We start from the raw sequence: 21212 nt of genomic DNA, 5'->3' as shown, positions 1-21212 counted from the left end.
CGATCGGTGCCAGAAAGAAGACAAATGCAAAAAAAAAGCTTGTTATTTTGACGAAAACGGTGCAGCAAGTCCTGACATACTGTAAGAGGCACAGTCACTGAAGGCGCAACGCTGACACAATGCAAATGCTCAAAATTTTGTAGCCCTCCAATCTCCGTGGGTCACACATGAAGTAATGCTTATGTCCTGCTCCATCCCAGTCTCGTTGGGTCACACATGAAGGCATACCGATGTCCTGCTCCATATGGTGGGCGGCCATGTCACGCTGCAGATGATGTTAAGCTAGTCGCAAATCCCATGCCGAGTTTTCTGTATCAGTCACCTGACCACGTTGCATACCTTGAGAGCCATGTCTAAGCTCATGCCCACACATATATCGCGTAATCCTCAGTAAACATAAATCAACCTTCTCTGTCAGTTAGCTATGCACACAATTCTTCGACACAGCCTCTGCAGCTTGGAATTTCCGCGATGTAGGCAACAGCCTCCGGAACCGTCCAGCCACGAGTGCTCTCGGCAGCCAGCAACGCCAGATACTCCAGCAGGTTTTGCACTTTCTCCTCGTCAACCATGTTCCACTCAGGATCATAGCCAGCAGTCGTGTTGTCCGGCATCCAGGCAGCCGGCGGGACAGGGTTCCTGAAGCCAGAGTACTCCTGCGCAGAGTAAACATGCCGACTCTAGATTGAGAGCTCCACATTCTTGGAACAGCTGTGACAGCCATTATGGCAACACATCTTAGTAACCAAATTATAGTGACAGTGTATTCTAGGCGCAATGGCAAAATATTACTATGCAGACCAAATACAGAGTGTGTACTCAATAGCGTTCTCCAAAATATAGCACCAGAATAATGTAAGCACTAGGAACAAGTTTTACTGCAGACAAAATGCTCAGCGTACTCAGCAGCGTCCTCCTCCGATCACGTGATCACGTTATCTTAATATTTCCGTGATGATTGCGACGCTTTTAATTGCTCAAATTGGCAAAAAATATTCTCCTCAATAATACTGAACTGGTAAAGGGGGCAGAATTTTTTTTTTACTGGGGAGGCGCGGGGAATTAATTTTTCTTTAGGCATGGTGCCTGCATGACTATTTTTGCCGCTGCCCGTCGCGTACCCTTGACGCCGTCACTGAATTTCAACGCTGGTTGAGCCTCGTTTTGAGCAAGCATCGCAGGAGTTAACTAACACACCTTCCCCTTTGCCACCCTTCTTCCTGGAGCGCACTGGGAGCGACCGTACCCTTCCCCCCAAGTACCGACTCCTGTGTGGCACTCACCGGCCCGGTCTGCGGCCATGGAGCACTGGCTTCGAAAGTGGGAGGATGTGAAACGTAGTGAGGCTCTCAAACCGCATAACCCTTTGTCGGTCATAGGGACACATATGTCCAGGGTGTCGAACCGGAATTTTTTCGGGTTCGGTTCAGGTTCGGGTTCACACCTTTCGGGTTCAGTTCCGGGTTCAGCTCCAGAGCGGCATTCCGTTCCGGTTCGAAACGGTTCGGACCGTGCTGAACCGGTTCGGACGGGTTCAAACGGGTTCAGGAAAAAAATTAGATCGTAGATAGGTTTTAATCAACCTTGTTATGCTGGTCACCTTTTTCTGGCCGATCGATATATAGAATAAATACGCAAAAATTTGTTTTATGTTAGATGTCCTCACTTTACCAACTTTATTTATTGTCCGCGGCAAAAAGAGGCATTTACGGCAAGAGCCACAAAGTGAAATGAACTCGAAATTACTGTATATCGGCTGTGTACGCTATAATCCGTCTGATTTGGTATAAGGTGAAAAGCCGCTGGATTTTGCATCTACAAAACCCTCTGGCTTGGGCAGCTTCGGAGACCCCGTCGCGCGAGTAATTAGTAATCCTGAAGCTCGAGTCTGTCGGGAATTTCTCGTACGCAGTGCACTTACGCGGACGCCGACATGACCGCCGTACGCCGCCGCTACGTTCCCGAGCACTACTGAGAAACGAAGCTGTCATGTATAGGCACCTGTATACAGACAGACACCTTTCAGTCAGCCCGAAACTGACTTGCCAGTCAGCCCCCCCCCCCCCTCCTCTCCTGCATTTCCTACATGGTACGAGAATATACGAGAACCCTTCAACCGTCCATCCCCCACCCAACGAGAGCCTCTTGGGAGCACTGGCTCTCCCTATTCAGAGCTTACCAAACATATTTTACATAAATCACCTCTTCGATATCACCTTTGTGACTCGCATTACACAGGGTGTCCACGCTAACTTTAGCCAAGGGTTAAAAAATAAAATATTTTACGTAGGCCAGGGAATCGACTTACATACATCTACCAACCTGTTTGCGCATCATAGGCAATTTTTTGTTTTGCAATTAATTAATTAGCGACTAAGATAATTTTTCTAAACGCGTAAATATTGACTTAAGGCAGAAAATTTGAATAGAAAAGTTGGAGAGCACCTTCAGAAACCCCCATTCCATTTATTTGCGGCAAAAAAAACCTCACGTGTATCTTTTTTCCGAGCTCCAAAGAAAGCCCACCAAATACAAAAAAAAAATCACGTGACTAGCGCATTCGCGCGCCACGATTGTGCTGCTCTCAAACGTGGTTTGAGTGAACGAAATCAGCTGCTGGCAAGGCGCGACGACCTCAGTGCGCCAGCACATAGAGTAATATAGAAGTAAAGAGCGGACACTCCCGTAGGCCCCAGCGGCCGACTTTTGTGCACAGCGCACCTAGCGGACCCGGGGAAACGCATTGGCCTCAGAGATGATAGGTACAACAGGAATTTTGGAGGCTCTGCTTTCATTGCGTCTTGTGCGTTCTCCACTCTCGCGGAGGAGGCGGTGTCACATTGCCCAGCTGAGCAGCCGGCCACCAGCGTGACGATTACGGAGCACGCAACGATTATCCAGGTTTCGACGTGCAACGCTCGTGAAAAGCGTTTGGGTTTGACCGCTTGCCTGGACGCCGCGGCGAACACGTCACCCACAAGCCGCAAAGGCGTTATGCCACGCATCACGTGCGCTTGGCAAGCGGCAGTGAACCTACTATGTGCATTCTGTCAGGGTGACAATGAGCGCATCAGTAACTCTGCAGAAGGAAGCCAAGACATGCCAAGACCATACTCTTTATCTTTTTTTTTATTTGCACGTTCAGTGCCATCTGGCGGAAACGGGGAAGTGCCGAACTCGGCCGCGAAAGGGCCCGAGTGTCCGCTCTTTACTTTTATGTTACTCTATGGCCAGCAAGCCGATATGTCCACGGTGGTTGCGGCGCCCGCGCGAGCCAGTCTGCAAGCGTGACGGTGCAGGTTGCAGCGAACGCGCCAGTTTTAAAGCGAAGCCTTCACTACGCTAGCTGCGGAACATTTCGCCGGGGCGGGCGCAAGGCCACATCTCTGATGCGCCGCTTCCATGACAACCGGTTGGGCCCAGCCACAGGTGCTCGCCGCGCGCCGTCGCCCCCGATGCGCCGGTCTCCTTCACGTCACCGCACGTGACGTCATCACTCAGCTACGCGCCTCACTGCGCATGCGCCGTGCTCACCGCGGCGGCGCGCGCAGATGCCACTCGCTTTTCAGGGTGATCGTGAGCTTGCGCTCGCTTGTCAGATGCTTAATATATTTAGAGGTGGTTTGCAAGCGCACGCACTCAGTACGGCATCAGCAAAGGTTAGGGGTAGCTATGTCGACGGATCCCGAAGTCGTAGCATGGTACAAGGCCTGCCGACAACGCGAGAAGGAAGCGAGGAAGGCCTAACGTGCGGCTGACAGACAACTTCACGAAGCGGAGAAGCGACGACAACGAGTCGCGAACGAAGCCGCCGCCTCGACGTCTGTTCAACAGCCGATATAAACCAAATCAGAAAGACGCGTGATTCTTCTCAGTAAATTTGGGACTGCAACGAGGCTGTTTCACCAAATATGCACGGACAACCCGTTCGGCAGCGTGTGAGAAGCTTTTGCGTACTCATTATGTTTAACAAAGTTAAACCATCCGCAATTTTTTAAACGTCACGCGCGTTTTTGCATTTCGCCTCCAACGAAATGCGGCCCTCGAGGCCAGGATCGAACCCGCAACCTAGGATCAGCAGCCCAGCTCCACAGCTACTGAGGCATTTTTTTTCCTTTCTTGCGACACTGACCAATCGTGAAGGGTTTTTTTAGTACCTGCAGTCGGAGAAAGCGAACGCTTAAAAAGTAAATCTTGCACTACCCACTGCGGTGGCTGAATGTTTAGTGCGCTCTGCTACTTATTCTGTGTAGCCTGGTTCGAACCCGGCGGCGTTTCGATGGAGGCGAAACGCAAAAAGGCACCCGCCCGCTGTGCGGTGTCAGTGCACATTAAAGATCTCTAGTTGGTCCAAATTATTCCGGAGCCCTCCCCTACGGCACCTTATTCTCTCTTTCATCTTTAACTCCCACCTTCTTCTCTTCCCTTATGGCGCGGTAGAGGAGTCGATCGAGAAGTGAGACTGTTACTGTGCCATTTCCTTTCCTCAACAACCACCGCAACAACACTGTTCGGTCGTTTCGCTAATGTTTCATATATTTGTGGTAAATAACGCAAAGAAAGGGAAGGTATTCTCAATCGGTGTTTAAAGTACTATGCACAACTAATTTTATTGCGAGTTTTTTATTTGAAATGATGCCCTAGACAATAAAATACCTGGGTCACCGTGTGGTATTCGCCTCCGGCCGGTTAATAATTTAGAATAGAATTTATTCTCTCATGCTGTTTCGGTTTCATCAACCAAACGATGCGGTAACATGTAGTTTAACTTTAGGGACCGTGAGGCGCGGAAAAACTGTGATATAAACGTTGATACGTTGTTTTCGCTAGCTACTGCACATAAACCAGCCTACTTCATAGGCTAGAATTATAACTAATTACATATTAGCAGTCATATTGCCTTTTTTTTCTTGCCTGATGTAACTTGATTTCAACTACACTTCACAGCCATCGCTCTATTGATGAAACCAAAAGAGCGTCAAAAAGAAGTTCAAATATAATTTATTTCTTGGTAGTAGGCAAATACCACGGGGTGCTGCATATACACCTACGTTGAAAGCATCGTTTGAAAGAAGAAAACACGCAAGCGAAAATTTGGTGTCTATAGTCCTTTATTGCGTTAGATCAGTGCTAAGAATTTGATTAAAACCATACGCAAACATGTAAAGGGGGAGGAGTAATAACTCAAGATTTCGCATAAACCTGACGTACAATGCTTTAGAAGTGGTGCTAGTACATTACAAAAGCGTCAATTAGGCTTCTTCCCAGACACCACAATTAATTCAATTTTGTTGTCGCATATACTGGCTGCCATTCTCGCACTTTCTATCGCAGACAGCTTCGAATGGGCAAACCTACGCGCTAGACTATCTGATTTTGTCTGAAAAAGAAAAGTGTGCCGGGTGTGCAAAAAAAGTGGGGCTGAACTGAGTCCCGAACCGGTTCGGAACGGTTCCTTTGAATCGTTCCGGATCGGGTTCACCTCCAAAATGGCGAAAAAAAATATGGGTTCGGTTCGGTTCCGGTTCCGGGCGAAAATTCGGGTTCTGTTCCGGTTTCGGGTTCAGGTTCGGTTCCGGTTCGACAGGCTGTATATGTCCCACCCGCAACCGCAAGAAAAAACTGCCTACACTGCTCAGAGGGAAATACGTAGAACCACAGAAATGGGTAGCGCTATCACGTAGAAGATAGAGCAACTATTAGTTAAGTTATTCCTTCATTTGGGAGGTGGCGCTAGTAGCTCGTGCTGTTCTTCTCTTGCCTTGTTTTTTTTTTCGGTGCTGTCGCTCCTTAAGCGCGCGAGTTTGCTTGCTACTTCTCCACAAATTAGATGGTCGGTAAGTGCAAAGACTACATCTTGCACTCCTGTAATGCACTTAGATCAATTTTAGGCAGGTTTGACATGAGAGTGAGGAATTTGATCGAGCTACATGCAAATATTCTGAACGTGGGGATCGGAGGTTAGAACAAAAGAGCTTTTCCGAAAGGAAGCTTAAGAGCTCCCCACCAGGGCGCCAGATGTCCGGAAAAAGAGCCTGGTGACGCCGTTCTGACGCAACAGCCTTACAGCGATTGCGCCAGAGCGCCGAAGCACCAGCAAATATCACCAGACGCGCAAAGCATCCGCGGGGACAACGACTGCTCGCTAAAAATCATCGCACTCCCAGACCTCGAAATCCCGCAAGTACTGCGCTCCATAAAACACGGGCCACAATACATTCCTGTACCGCATGCTGGTTTTATTCTTGGAGATGGCATTTAGTACACAGCGCTCTGCGTACAACACCCCAGCGTTCCAGACGGTCTCACGTAGACAAAATCCTCCATTCCAAGCGCCACATGAAATTACGCAAATGATCCAGAAAAGGCCGCCATTAGCGATAAACACGAAGCGGACGACGCCTTGTTTATTGGCGCAACAGAGATGAGTTCTCTGAGGTGTGTGCCAGAAAATAGGAGGCAGTGCCCGAGCAGCGCTATCATCCCCATGTAGCAAGCGGACAGCTAGCAGCCGGCAGCACATCACCTCCATCCCAACACACACGAACAGGAGGCTGTATAATAAGACCCACATACCGTACTCGGCCAGTAAAGACCGTGTAGGCGAGGTATCGTCGCCCCAGCAACGGCAGATCGAATTCGGAGGCCATCGTGATCGTGCTAAGAACCTCGTCATGTATGGTGTCCCCTAAGCGCAATATAGCCGGCCGCCCGATGCCCCGCGCCCTCATGTCGAACAAAACTGCGGCCCGTTTACAAGCTCGTGCGCATCCACAAGGCGCCGACGTTCACTAGCGTTCCCGCTCGACCGCCCCTGCCAGGGCCTTGCTCACCAGTACAGGTGTCTATAACGGAGTAAAATCACCTATTAAGTACGTGGCGCCTGTCTAGGAGGAACACAACCACGCTCTCGTAAAGGTCAGATTCAGCCCGACTAGCAAGAAAGTAGAAGGAGCCGAATTTAGGAATCATTCCGAACGCACACCTAAAGATGCACTGAAGAGGAATTCGAACTCCTCTTCTTACCGCGAGTAATCGAGCTATACCTTGTGAGCATTCTTGGAAACTTCGAATTATTAACCTGCGCGCCCGAATCAATAATTTAAATCGGATCAAACATCCCGGCTCCCGCTTTTTTTTTTAACTCAACCGCAGACTGCAGGAGGCAACCAACCTTTCACCCATTCCCGTGCGGCTTGCCGCTCTGCCGTCGGAGGAGTGATACGTTGAGATCGGCGAAAGCAAAGAGTCCACAGCTAATTTTATCTCTGTGGGCCTAATTTGCATTCATGTTGCCTCTTACTGGATACATTTATTCACGGAAACCTAAGAAAAAATAAAAGCGAAAGCAAAACTGCCACGCGACTGCCTGAAAGGCACTCCACGCCTTAGATGACTCCTCCTACCGTCTGCGGCGATTTCACAAACAGGCCGAACCCGGGAAGTTTAATGCGATATAAATGAGGGAAATCGGCCGCACAAGAAAATAATTCGAAGCTTCTAGGAATGCCTGGAACGTGTAGGTCGAGTTCCCGCGGTAGAAAAGACTAGTTTTTATTCCTCTTCAGTGCACCTCTGAGCCCCAAAAACCATAGAATAGAAAAGACCAGCTTCAAAATTGTACAAAAAGGCAACTCCGTACAAATAGAATCGAATGGCACACCAAACAGTTTTTACACGTGGGGACTGGCCAACACAAATGGCACTCGTAACCGTGCCAAAAAGAACAATGACGGGCCAAGCAGTCACCAATCTGGAGAAAATGAGACAGGTACCTAGAAGACTAACATTCTTGGTGCAATGGATACAATCACTGGCTGATGCACAGAGAAAAGAACACTGGATTGAACAATCGCCACCAGTTTTCCTACGTCTAATATGCAGCTCAGCATGCGATGGTTTACGAAAAGCGTGGGGGGGGGAGCTGCAAGGGAGAGAATGGTGACCATGTGCGTACAGCACTGACCCTTAATGCATGTATCAGTGGAGGAAGTGTTACCCTTACAGAGATGAACTGAGGTCATACAAGGTCAGTAATGTTTTATTTTTGCGTGAGTGGGCCTACGAATGGGTTGCCATGCTCGCAAGTGAACTGGGTCGACTATCTCCGCAAGAATAGCTCTTCGCCGCCAACCGACAGTTAGTCTTCTAAGAACTCCCACAGGGTGAGGCGCACACTTCTCAAGAGCGGAAACATGGCGCGTTGCCGTCTTTCGCTTGCTTCGGCTAAAGTACGCCGCTTCCAAAGCACAGGCATTACTATTGCGATCAGACATTACTACTGGCGTTACTACTGCGCTCAAACACTGAGCACCTTCGCGAGCTCCGCTTTCGCGGGGGAACTCTAAGCGTCCTATAAATCACTAGCCGCAAGGTCTGCGCTACGACGCAGTCCTCAAGGGCCGCTGTTTCTCAACTGTGGTGCAACTGGTGGAGCGCGCGTTGGGCACAATGCCCCCCCCCCCCCCTTCCCCCTCTGCGATACGCTCCCTCGTCGGGAGTACTTGCCGCCGGCGACGCCACTCGGAATCGTGTAATTGCCTTCGCAACGGCCCGGTTCATAACAAAAGACTTCCACTTCCTCGGGGACGTTCTTGCTGCCTGATCTTGGTATGACTATAAAACAGCTAGCGGTAGTAATCTGTGCGAATGGTGTTTCGCGGATATCTATATCGCGAAGCTGGCGGAGCCGGAAACGAAAAAACTCAGTTACCACTTTATAGATGGGCACTGGGAGCTCTGCCTGTGGCCCCATGTGTCGTTGTGCTAAGAACAGGCGACTCACAATAACCAATCAGTACAAGGCCAATGAACGGCCCCTGTATGCTTGGATAGTAAGCAGGTCCCGCACTGCTTTGGTGGCGAAAGCTTACGCTGTAGCCTGTCAAAAGGGCAGGTTGTATCCTACGGACAAAACAAGGAGAAATACTGGGGCCGGTTTCTCGTTCCACAGGACTTGTCCTACGAGTGAAATGAACTTGCCTGCCCCGCGGCGAGGCACCGGTGAAGCACGCGCAACGAAGCACGCGTACACGGCTTCCACGCACGAAAAAAAGTGCTATGGCCCTATGGGATAGAAAGAGGTGCGCGATAGAGTTGATGGCCCGCCGCGCTCGTTCGATAGCGTCGTCATATGTTCTCGGCGACACACCTGCTGATTCAAAATTACCGAGCACTCGCATGCCGTCTACGAACTGGACGCCCCCGGGCAACGGGCCTTGAAACGTGCAGAAGCATAAGGCTTGGATCTTCGTGGTGTTGAGCTTGGCCTTTAGAGGACCGGATATATTCGTTTAAAACTTGCAGAAACGGGGGTGAACTGCCAGGGTCTCGTCAAAACAACGAGATATCGTCAGCGTAAGCGGATACGAAAACACTTCCCTTCCTTGGCAGGGGAAAACCTCGAGTAGCAGGTGGTCATTACTGCACGGAGTATGGAGTCCAGTAAGAGCACGAAGAAAGCGGGCGAAAGGGCACAAGCCTGCCTCACTGCCCGCGCCACATTAATTTCGCCACTCAGCGCTCCGTTCACGACCAAATTGCTAGACAGCCGCGAATACTGATGAGCTAAATATATTTATCAACTTTCCGGAAAGCCCAGACACGAGAGGGCTGTCAACAAGTAGCGATGCTCCACTCTGTCAAATGCTTTGCTTTGATCGAAGGAGATGAAGGAACCACTCAGCTCCTTGGCTTGGGTGTGCGCAAAGAGGTCGCGCCTCAGAGCCAGCGAAGAGAAGGTTAAGCTTCCCAAGTAGACTGACCACGTCGCCTAAGCGCGATTTCAGACCCTCGGTTAGGACCGTGGCGACCCCTTTGTAGTCTGTATTAACCAACGTGACTGGTCGCCATGAGCTTGGATCTGAGTGGGGCTTGTCTGGCTTGAGGATGAGGATCACGCGTTCCGACTAGAAGGACGACGGCTTCACACCTTCTAACAGCACTGAATTAACTGTGGACGTCAAGTGGTCACCAAGAACCTCCAAAAGAACAGAATAAAACCCGGCAAGAATTCCGTCTAGACCGGGAGCTGCAGACGCCCTCATACGCTTGAGAGCCGCCTGCACCTCTTCTTTACTCGCAGCGGCACAGAGTGCTTCTTCACTTGTCTCCGGGAGATGTATCCTCCACACGATCCCAGCACCCTATTTCTTAAGTTCGCATCCCTGCTGTCTTGTTCAGGGGAGAACAGCTAGAGTAGTGGGCTATGAAGATTTCCGTGATCTCTGCATGGGCACTGGAGTGCCGGCCGTCCGGCAAGGCTACGCTTTCGACTCGTGAGGGGCCTTTCCTTTCTGGTTCTCCCTCACGAGTGTGACGGAGCTCCTCTGCCGCTATGCGGGACGACATTGTTAGGTCAGACGAGTTACTTGAGCTCTGCGCCAGCAGCCTGTAGTACCGTCCGCGCTATGATTCAAAGTACTCGCTTGTGAAGAGCGTCGGTGTTCCCCCGTGTTCCCCCGTCCTCGACAATGCAAATTCGCTGCGTCAAGTCGTTGAGTTGATTGGTTATACTCACGCATCTAGCTTTTCTTTCCTTCACCAGTAGCTTACGCCAACTCTATTTTAAGTCGTCCCACCCGTCTGGGGGCAGGTCCTTAACCTTTGGGAGCATCATTAGCGCCTCGCGAATGGAGGCCAGGCCAACTTCATCGCATAGAAGCGCGGGGTCTATCCTCCACCTACTCACATCGGCAAACCATCCGACAGATGCGTTCACGTGCACCGACACGGGTGAATGGTCACTAATGCCGCGAAGGTTTGGCGGTAGGCTGATTATCTAGAAAGCGCGGAGACGTGGTGCAAGGCTGGGGGCCAGATAAACTCTGTTAATGCGGGTGGCAGAGCGGCCTCGCTTCCACGTGTCCACAAAATCTTCGTCACTGGGCCTCGTACATCTCGCCAAGAATTTAACACATAGTTGAGGTCGCCAACGAACACACACTGCGCGTTCCGATGCAGATGGGTGCCAATTATCCAAAAAAAAAAATTGAGGGGGCACATTGACTGGCTAAACTGCATAGAGGTGAAAGCCTTTTCCGCACCACTTTGACTGCCTCTGTGGCACTGGTGACGTCACCAATGAATGACGTCACACACAACTAAGGACTAATTACTAAGTAACCAAAAATTACTAATTAACGCCTAATTTATGATTAATGTCTAAATACTAATTAACTGATAATTAAAGACGCTTAAACTTCGCCCTTAGGAGTGGAACACGACAGCGTGTTGTATCGCGGCCAGGGAGTCCACGGAACGCAACCACCCGTTCGGCACAATGCCTCGCCTTTTGAAGGCAACGCTTTTTGAGGAAAGGAATTGGCGCAGTAATCCTCTGTCATCTCGCTATACACCTCAACCACACCGTACAGGAAGGGAGGAAGCGGGAGTGAAAGAAGAAAGAGGGGCTGTAATGAAGGAAATGGAAATTGCATTTGAGGAAAGGAAATTACGCAGTCACTGTCTCACATATCTCGGTGGACACCCATCATCCGTTTGTAGAGGGAGGGAGGCAGTGGGAGGGAAAGAAGAAAGACAAAGAGGGGCGGTAATGAAGAAAATGAACATTGCATTTGAGGAAAGTATATTAGGCAGTAACTGTCTCACATATCTCGATGGACACGCGTAAAAAGCGTGTAGTCATCATTATCATCATCATCATCATCATCAGCCTGACTACACCCACGGCAGGGCAACGGCCTCTCCTATGTCTCTCCAATTAACCCTGTCCTTTGTCAGTTGCCGCCACTGTATCCCCGCAAACTTCTTAATCTCATCCACCCACCTAACTTTCTTCCGTCCCCTGCTACGTTTGCTTTCTCTTGGAATCCACTCCGTTACACTTAAGGACCAGCGGTTACCTTGCCTTCGCATTACATGCCCTACCCAAGTCCATTTCTTCCTCTTGATTTCAACTCAGATGTCATTAACCCGCATTTGTTCCCCCCGCGTAAGGTCTCGTATTAGCTTAGATTTGAAGAGGGAACGGAGGAAACTGGTGAAGCGAAAGGCTATTAACGAGTTAGCTTTAAGAGGGAAGGTAGAGGAATTCAGAATGTCGCTGCAAAACAGATTTTCCACCTTAACTGAAGAAGACGACCGTAGTGTTGAAACAATGAATGATAATCACAGCCATCGTTACAGAATGCGCCGCAGAAGTATGTGGTAGGATGGTTCAACAGGATACCAGCAAGCTCTCAGGAGACTAAAGATATGATTAAGAAACGCCAAAGCATGAGGACGTCTAACTCCACAGACAGGATAGAACTAGCAGAGCTATCGAAGTTAATAAATAAGCGCAAGGTAGCCGACATAAGCAAGTTTAACATGGAGAAAATCGAGCATGCTCTAAGGAGCGGAGGTAGCCTAAAATCAGTGAGGAGAAAGCTGGGCATAGGTAAAAACCAGATGCATGCGCTAAAAGACAAACAGGGCAATGTCATCAGCAATATGGATAAGATAGTTGAATTAGCCGAAGAGTTCTACACAAATCTATACAGTAGCGAATGTAATCATCAAGTTACATTGGGAGGCAGTCGCGCACACCAATGGGACATCACGCCAGTAACGAAGGAGGAAGTAAAGAAAGCGTTAGGAGCAATGCAAAGAGGGAAAGCAGGTGGTGAGGATCTGGTAACAGCAGATTTGTTGAAGGACGGAGGAGAGACTGTGGTGCAAAAATTAGCCACCCTGTATACGCAATGCATTGTGACCTCGAGAGTACCAGAAGCTTAGAAGAACGCTAACATTATCTTAATTCATAAGAAAGGAGACGTCAAGGACTTGAAGAATTACAGACCAATCAGCTTATTGTGCGTTGCCTACAAGGGTTTTACTGAGGTAATCGCTAATAGAGTCAGGACAACCTTGGAGTTCAGTAAACCAAATGATTAGGCAGGCTTTCGTAAAGGATGACAATATACCACATTCACACTATCAATCAGGTGATACAGAAATGCGCACAATATAATCAACCCCTATATATAGCCTTCATTGATTTCGAGAAAGCATTTGACTCAGTGGAAACCTCAGCTGTCATGCAGGCATTGCCGAATCAGTGTGTAGAAGAGTGTTATGTGAAAATATTGGAAGACATTTATAACGATTGCACAGCTACTGTAGTTCTCCAAAAAGTCAGCAATAAAATTCCAATACGGAAAGGTGACAGGCAGGGAGACACAATCTCGCCAATGCTCTTCACTGCCTGCTTACAGGAGGTATTCCGGGGACTGGAATGGGAACAATTGGGGTTAAGAATTAATGGAGAATACCTGAGTGATTTGAGATTCACTGATGACATTGCCTTGGTAAGCCACTCAGGAAAAGATTTGCAAAGCATGATCAGTTAGACAGGCAGAGCAGAATGGTGGGGCTAAGAATTAACATGCAGAAAACCAAAGTAATGTTCAACAGCCTAGCAAGGGAACAGCAGTTCGCAATTGGTAGCGAGGTGCTGTTGTTAGTAGTAAGAGAATATGTCTACTTAGTGCAGGTAGTGACCGCAGATCCGGATCATGAGAGGGAAATAACTAGAAGAATAAGAATGGAGTGGAGCGCATATGGCAGGTTCTCTGAGATCATGAATGATAGCTTACCAATATCCCTGAAGAGAAAAGTATACAACAGCTGTATCCTACCGGTACTCACCTATGGGGCAGAAACCTGGAGGCTAACAAAGAGCGTTCAGCTTAAGTTAAGAACAACGCAGCGAGCTATGGAAAGGAAAATGATAGGTGTAACGTTTAAGAGATCGGAAGAGGGCGGAGTGGGTCAGGGAACAAAAGCGTGTAGTAGTAGTACAACACTCTATTCTTCAACATGGGACGGCGTTTAGGGGTTGGGGTCTTGAGCAACAGGTGGTGTTCCTAGGTACAGGATCCCATTGGTTATTGCTGCCTCCTCGGACCGCTCAACCAGCGCAAGCTGATCTTGCGGGTCGGAGCTGGACAGAAGCTCTTCCCACTGCTCGACTGACGGGTTTGTAACTTTGGGCTCTATCCGGATCCCCCGACAGCCCCATATGGCGTGGTAGAGGGCGGCTATCTCTCCGCACCACACGCATTCTGAAGTGTATTGCGTAGGCTAAATTTTATTGTAAATGTGGCGACTTAGGTACGAGTTTGTTTGTAGCCATCTCCATGTAGTTGCCTGACGTCTTATGAGTGTCTTGTGAGGAAGCGGCTATTTATGGCGTCCTAACGTCCAGAACATGCTGAGCTCTCCGTAGCTGTTCGGAGTAGTGTTGGTTTGCCCGTTGTCGTCGCTCGCTCGGTTTGTGTAACCCCGAACTATCGAGTCGACTCTAAGGATTGCCTCCACATCTCCGTGTCCAGGTGCCCATACCACATTCTGCTTATAGCGTGAAACCTCTGCTGACAAGCTTCTGCGGACAGCCATGATTCATTTCATGAATTCCAGCCATGACAACGATGATTCATTCAAAGCTGTTGCTTTAAAACTGCTTGTTTGGCGGTGTCCGGCAGGCGCGTATACGTTAATAAAACGGGTTTATCGACTTTCCAAGCATATATCCGCTATTATGGGGCGTCCATCGAGATCAAAAGTGCAATGTGTCCACGTCCAGTACGCGTTTGGGATAAACATCGCATCAACCCAACATTATCTAGAGGGGCTCAACGAGAAAAGTATCGACTTGAAATTACCTACGAAATGATAACACTTCTGCTGGGGTACCGGAATTGCATTCTTTCAAGAAAAGCAAGTCCACTTCTAGTGAACGACCGAGGTTCAGAACTTCTCCCTGTTTGTCTGGATCTTGAAAGCCTCTGACATAAAGGGTAATAAAAGCAGACTCAACCATCTTTAGTCAAACAAACAAAGCCCCTAACACGTGGGTAAACGAGAAAACAACAAGAGGGCGAAGTGTCGGCCGACTCACAAGCCGTGTGGTGTGGCGCGAGTGGTGACGTAGGCGATGGTGCCGGGCGGCCTGAGGGCGTTGGTCACTGGAAGGGAGGTCTCCAGGGGGTCGCTGCATGTATGTCCGTAGAGACATCAAGGCTCGGACGGCGTGGTTTTCATACGCTAAGTGACCGTTCACGTTAAATCCGCCGAAGAAAACGGCAGTGGCACGCATGGGTCGCAATGACCGCGTGGCACTCTAGTTCATGGGAACATACGGCACACGGCACTCACACCTAGGCGTTACTTCACCAATTGCGCTCGCACAGGTTCAAGCACGAAGACATGTGCCGAGGAAACACATCGACACGGTCGTCAGTGCACCAACACACAGCATCGTTCACACTGCACCGGCCCGTTATAGCAGCGAACTTCGATGAACCATACTCAAACCGCTAGTGACCTTGACGGCAGAATGCCGCTAAAGCAACATAGGGTCTGTAACGTTGAGTGTGTTCCGAACACTCGATATACAGTGCGCCCACCCTTCAACCCTGGCAGGTGGCAGATAATGGTTGATCCCGAGTGTCTGCATACCCAATGAACGCTGCGGCCTACTGCTGCAGTGCCGCGAGTCTGACAAAACGTTCTCAATGCCAACGCGTGCAGCGCACATCAGTGGCTGCCCCTACGTAGATTAGTAAAGCTTTTTGACGGGCTAGTTGGTACATATTCATATTTTAAAGGGTGTGCGCTAAAAATACGTACACAGGAAAAAGACGTCTCTTTTTCCTGTGTACGTATTTTTAGCGCACACCCTTTCAAATATGAATACGAGTTTAAAGCATGACTGAGGTGTCCACTGCCGCAGGGGGCCAGCTATGCGCCTTTATTTTGCTTTCGAAGCTGCCGCAGCTACCGCTGGACGTAGGTTTTGTAGCTTAGAGCGCGAATAATTTGTCCACTGTCCCAGGGGTCCAGTTATGCGACTTTGCTTTCGAAGCTCCCACTCATCGTGTGTTTCGTAGCCTGTGCCGCGACGAAGCTGCCCACTGCCTCAAGGGGCAAGATATGCACCTTTCCTTTCTTTTATTTTATCGGTAGCCAATGTGGGAAGGGCTTTGGTTATCAAGGTCATTTGAAAGAGTCCACTACCCCAAGGGGACGGACCTTTCCTTTTTTTTATTTTATCGGTAGCCAATCTGGGAAGGGCTTTGGTTATCAAGGTCATTTGAAAGAGTCCACTACCCAAGGGGACGGACCGCCACGGAGTTTGAAGCACGACTGAGGTGTTCAATGTTTCAGGGGGCACCTATGCGTCTTTTCTTTCCAAGCTACCACTCTTCGTCGCTTTCCAGCTTAAAGCGCGACTAATAGTCCACTCTGTAAGGGGCCAGTAATCCACCATTTGTATTTTTTTAATTTGCAGCCAATGTGGCTCAGTTCTCATTACGGAAACTGTAGTGTGAGTGATCGGATGCAGAAGCGTTTATTTCTAGTTCCCGGTTTCGCTAAAACAATTTCGATCTTCCTAAACAAGCGTAACAATATCAGTCAATCCGCCTCTTCCAAGACTTGAATGCGCATGCGCTTATCCCCTGGTGGCTGCCTCGCGCAGCACCCTGGCAGGAGTGGTAAATTGGTTTTTGAGGAAAGGAAATGGCGCAGTGTCAGTCTCACATATCTCGGTGGACACCTCAACCGCGCCATAATTGAAGGGAGGAAAGTGGAAGTGAAAGAAGGAAACGAGAAAGGGGTGCAGTAGTGGAGGGGTCTGGAATAATTTCCACCACCTGGGCGCCTCTTGTGTTTCGCCTCCATCGAAACGCGGCCGCCGCGGTTGGGTTCGCACCCGGGTACTCCGGCTCGGTAGACGAGCGCCTTGCCATTGAGCCACCGCGACGGTCAGCAGCTTTCGCCACTTCATCTCACCGCCGCTGGTCTGTGCGCATGCGCTGGATTTTTTTTAGCAACGGAGGCGCGCGTCGTCTGCTTACTACGTGCCGCGGCCACCGCGGCCCTAAAGCGGTTTGCAATGCTCTGCCAGTTAGGTTTGGCTTAGTTTATTAGGCCAAAGCCTTTTATTAGGCCAAAGTTTATTAAGCCAAAGGTCACGGCACTCGCCTGTGGGACAGCATGGCTAAACGCCTTCTGCTGGTTTTGCAGGTCGTGTCGTGGTTTTCGGATGCGACAACGGACACTTCACGTGGGCTACCATTGAACCTGCCGGATCATCTAGAAAGCAGCGTGACACAAGATGCAACTGCCTGCGTACTACCCATGCACGCATTTCCGCTTGCCCATCTGGAAAACGTGACGGTGGAACTACGTTTTGCCGAGAAGAAACACCACCGGACAATTACTTCATCAACATCGGATCTACAAAAGCGGCAGTCCTGCGCGGGCCTCTTCAGAGGGCACGGCACTCGCCTGTGGGACAGCATGGCTAAGCGCCTTCTGCTGGTTTTGCAGGTTAGTTCCTGGCATAATGTTCATTCTAAGAGAAATGACAATAGATTTGTAGTAGTCCTGCCGTGCCCTCGCAGGTGTCGCACAATTTTGAGTGATTGCTGGACAGTGTTGTTGCTGTTGACGTCGGTTGATATTGAGGAGAATCCTGGGCCTACAACAGAGGAATACTTGCAGATGATTGTAAAGAATCAGGCAGACACGGATCGCAAATTGAAAGCTATTCAAGACGAAATCGGTGAGCTGAATGCACGGACGGAAGGGTTATCGGACTTTCTAGCGGCATTCAAGGAAATGAGCACAAGAATTGATAACCTTGAGTCTATCATCAAAGAGCAAGCTAAAAAGTTAGTAGAATTTGAAAGCCGCGGCCGGCGTAACAATCTTTTAGTTTTTGGGCTCTCTGAACAAGCCACTGAGTCAGAGTTGGATCTGAGAAAAGCGGTTGTAGACAATATTTTCCACAAGAATCTTGGTGTTCAGGTTACTTCAGTCGAAAGAATTCATCGCCTAGGAAGAAAGAAAACAGGAGCTACTAGACCAGTAATTATGAAATTATATGATTCCAGGGAAAAAGACAGCGTTCTTAAAAACTGCCACAAACTTAAAGGCACGTCTGTTAGCGTCAGCAATGACTACGCAAAAGATATTGTACAAGTTCGGAGGAATTTGTGCCAGTCTGCTGCTGTCGAACGATCTAACGGACAAAAGGTATCGCTGGTTCACGATAAACTAAAGATAGATGACCGTCTGTACTCTTGGGACGACACTCGAAACGAGCGTTTGCTCTGCCGGACCCAACGTAAGGGTGCTCGAAACACCCACAAAGAATCGGAGACAGCAGATGACAGCCATAATGGATCACCTTCCAGAAGTGAAAGTAATTCATAGCTCAGGATAGTTCTGTTGAATGCTCACAGCATTCTTAAGAAGGTCACAGAATTGGAATTTTTATTGCTCTCAGAGCACCCGCATGTCGTTTGCATAACGGAAACATGGCTCAACAGTGATGTTTCTTCTGATTGCATTGTTCCTCCTGGCTACACAATGCTCAGATGGGATCGAGATTCCCGTGGGGGTGGTGTGGCCATTATTGTGAAGTCATCGCTCTCAGTTTCCACTATTACGAGTGAAATGCCGGAGTCAGTGTGGTGTAAAATTATGTTTTCTGGTGCTGCGTACGTCATAAGAGCAATTTACAGGCCACCGAATACTTCACCCGATTTTCTCGATAAGTTAAATGAGTTTTTTTTTCAGTCATGTAACTAGGAGCACCCGCCTTTATGACTGGCGATTTCAACTTGCCACATATTGATTGGGGATTGACTACGCCTGGGCATACAGAAATTTCTAGCGCGGAAAAATTCCTGGATATTGCTTTCTTTTACAATTTAGGACAAGTAGTTGGACAACCTACACGGATATTGCCTCAGTCACAGTCATTACTATTCTTGGTGTTCCTCTCAAATAATGTAGGAGATATTGAAACAAATGTCGCCGATGGAATATCTGATCACAAAATTATTTTCGTGAAAGTGCTTACTTCTGCAGACGTTCCTGCGGAACCTATAGTTCAAAGCCGCCGCGGTGGCTCAGCGGTTGTGGTGCTCGGCTGCTGACCCGAAAGACGCGGGTTCGATCCCGGCCGCGGCGGCTAGAATTTCTTTGGAGGAGAAATTCTAGAGGCCCGTGTACTGTGCGATGTCAGTGCACGTTAAAGAACCCCAGGTGGTCGAAATTTCCGGAGCCCTTCACTACGGCGTCTCTCATAGCCTCAGTCGCTTTGGGACGTTAAACCCCATAAACGAGACCAAACCTATAGTTCAAGTAGAAATCAAAGAGTACGGGAAGGCCGATGATACATCCTTCCTGGATTACATGGAAACTTGTTTTGATGAATTTGAAAGTGCCTCTGAAAATGCATCAGTTGAATGGTTATGGCAGCGTCTTAAAGTTATCATCAGTACTGGTGTCGACCGGTACGTTCCAACTAGAGTTAAGAAAACAAAGCAGCGCAACCCATTGGTCACCAGGGATATCATTCACGCGAAACGGAAGTTGAAAAGATTGCGTAGAAAGAAAGCCGACTTCAATGGCATACAGGTTTTACGTCAAAAAATAAAAATGTTGCTATCGGCTGCAAAAGAAAGATTTTTCAATCACACTCTTAGTGGTTTTCTGCGAAATTCTCCAGAGACATTTTGGCGCTATCTTGATAAAAGAAAGGAAAGAGTAAAGCAGGTGACAGTGGGAGCCGAACTTGTTGCAGATAAAACGCATATGGCTGACCACTTCAATAAATATTTCCAATCTGTATTCGCAAGAAACACGACCCAAAGCGACGCACACGACGAAGCACATTCTCGTGAAACGTCTATCGATGTTATCAGCTTTACTCAGAGCGGCGTGTTTCAGCAGCTGATACAATTGGACGAAAAAAAAAGCTATCGGCCCGGATGGAGTACCTACATGCTTCTTGAAACGGTATGCTGAATGGATGTCCTTCTACTTGGTAATTATATTCCGAAAATCACTGGTAACTCATTATCTGCCACAAGACTGGCGCACTGACATTGTTATACCCGTATTTAAAAGTGGCAATAGCATACTTATGAACAACTATCGGCCTGTGTCACTTACTTCAATCTGCTGTAAGGTAATGGAACATGTTATTGCGAAACATATTATCATTTTTTTGGAAACAAACGGACTACTTTCTGAATGTCAGCATGGCTTCCGTCGAGGGTTTTCAACGGTGACACAGTTAATTGAGACAATGCATGACCTTTCTAAAGCTACAGATGACCGGGGACACATTGATGTTATTTGTGTAGATTTTGAAAAAGCCTTTGATAAGGTTCCTCATGACAAATTACTCCTGAAAGTGCGAAGGGCTGGCATTAATGGAGACATCCTTAGATGGATAGAAGCGTACTTGGCGAAACGCAAACAGGCGGTACAGCCTTTGTCAAAAGTTTAGAGCCCAGGGGGTTTGCTTCGAAGCCTTGTAGTGGGACTCCTGAAGCATTCGTGATTGTCCTACCTATTGGAGGAGGCAGGACCAGAAATAATCTTACCTTCAGGAAATTTAGAGCGCTGGAGATGCATTACGAACCACACAGTGTGGCTCAGAAGCAAACCCCCTGGGCTCCAAACTTCTGACAAAGGCTGTACGTGTTGACAATTGCGAGTCTGGCTTTTTGGATGTGTATTCTGGTGTACCACAGGGTACTGTGCTGGGGCCATTGCTATTTCTAGTTTATATCAATGCCGTAGTATGTGCTGTTGGAAATTCTGTTAAGCTGAAACTATTTGCGGATGATTGCCTCATTTATGCACCTGTCATATGTGAAGGAGATCATATTAACATTAACCAAAACCTGCAGGCTTTTGCACTTTGGTGTGAGAAATGGGAAATGAAAATCAACTTCAATAAAACCACATTTACCCATATAACTAACAAACGAAATATAATTTCTTTTCAGTACAGTATTGCAGGTCACGATTTGGTTAATGTTAGTACATTCAAGTATCTGGGGGTGTCGATTTCTCACAACCTAAGTTGGCACAATCATGTCGAAAATGTTTGTGCGGTGGCACATAGAAAACTGTGTTTTCTAAGAGGAAAGTTGGGGAGAGCAACGAAAGATGTCAAACTTTTAGCATACAGCCTTCCGTAGAATATGCATCTGTAGTATGGTCTCCTCGGCAGAAGATTCTTTCAACGGAAATAGAAAAGATTCAAAGACGTGCAGCGAGATTTATTTGTTCATAATACAGGAAAACAGATTCGGTAACGAAGATGCTAAACTTATGTAGTCTAGAAACATTACAAAAAAGACGTAAAAAGCAGAGATTAAAAATACTTTACCAAATCA

Source organism: Amblyomma mixtum, chromosome 10 (assembly GCF_055824585.1).
Source record: "Amblyomma mixtum isolate Tamu chromosome 10, ASM5582458v1, whole genome shotgun sequence".
Classification (NCBI taxonomy): Eukaryota; Metazoa; Arthropoda; class Arachnida; order Ixodida; family Ixodidae; genus Amblyomma; species Amblyomma mixtum.
The sequence above is the reverse complement of the archived record's forward strand: the minus strand, read 5'-3'. Positions refer to the sequence as shown.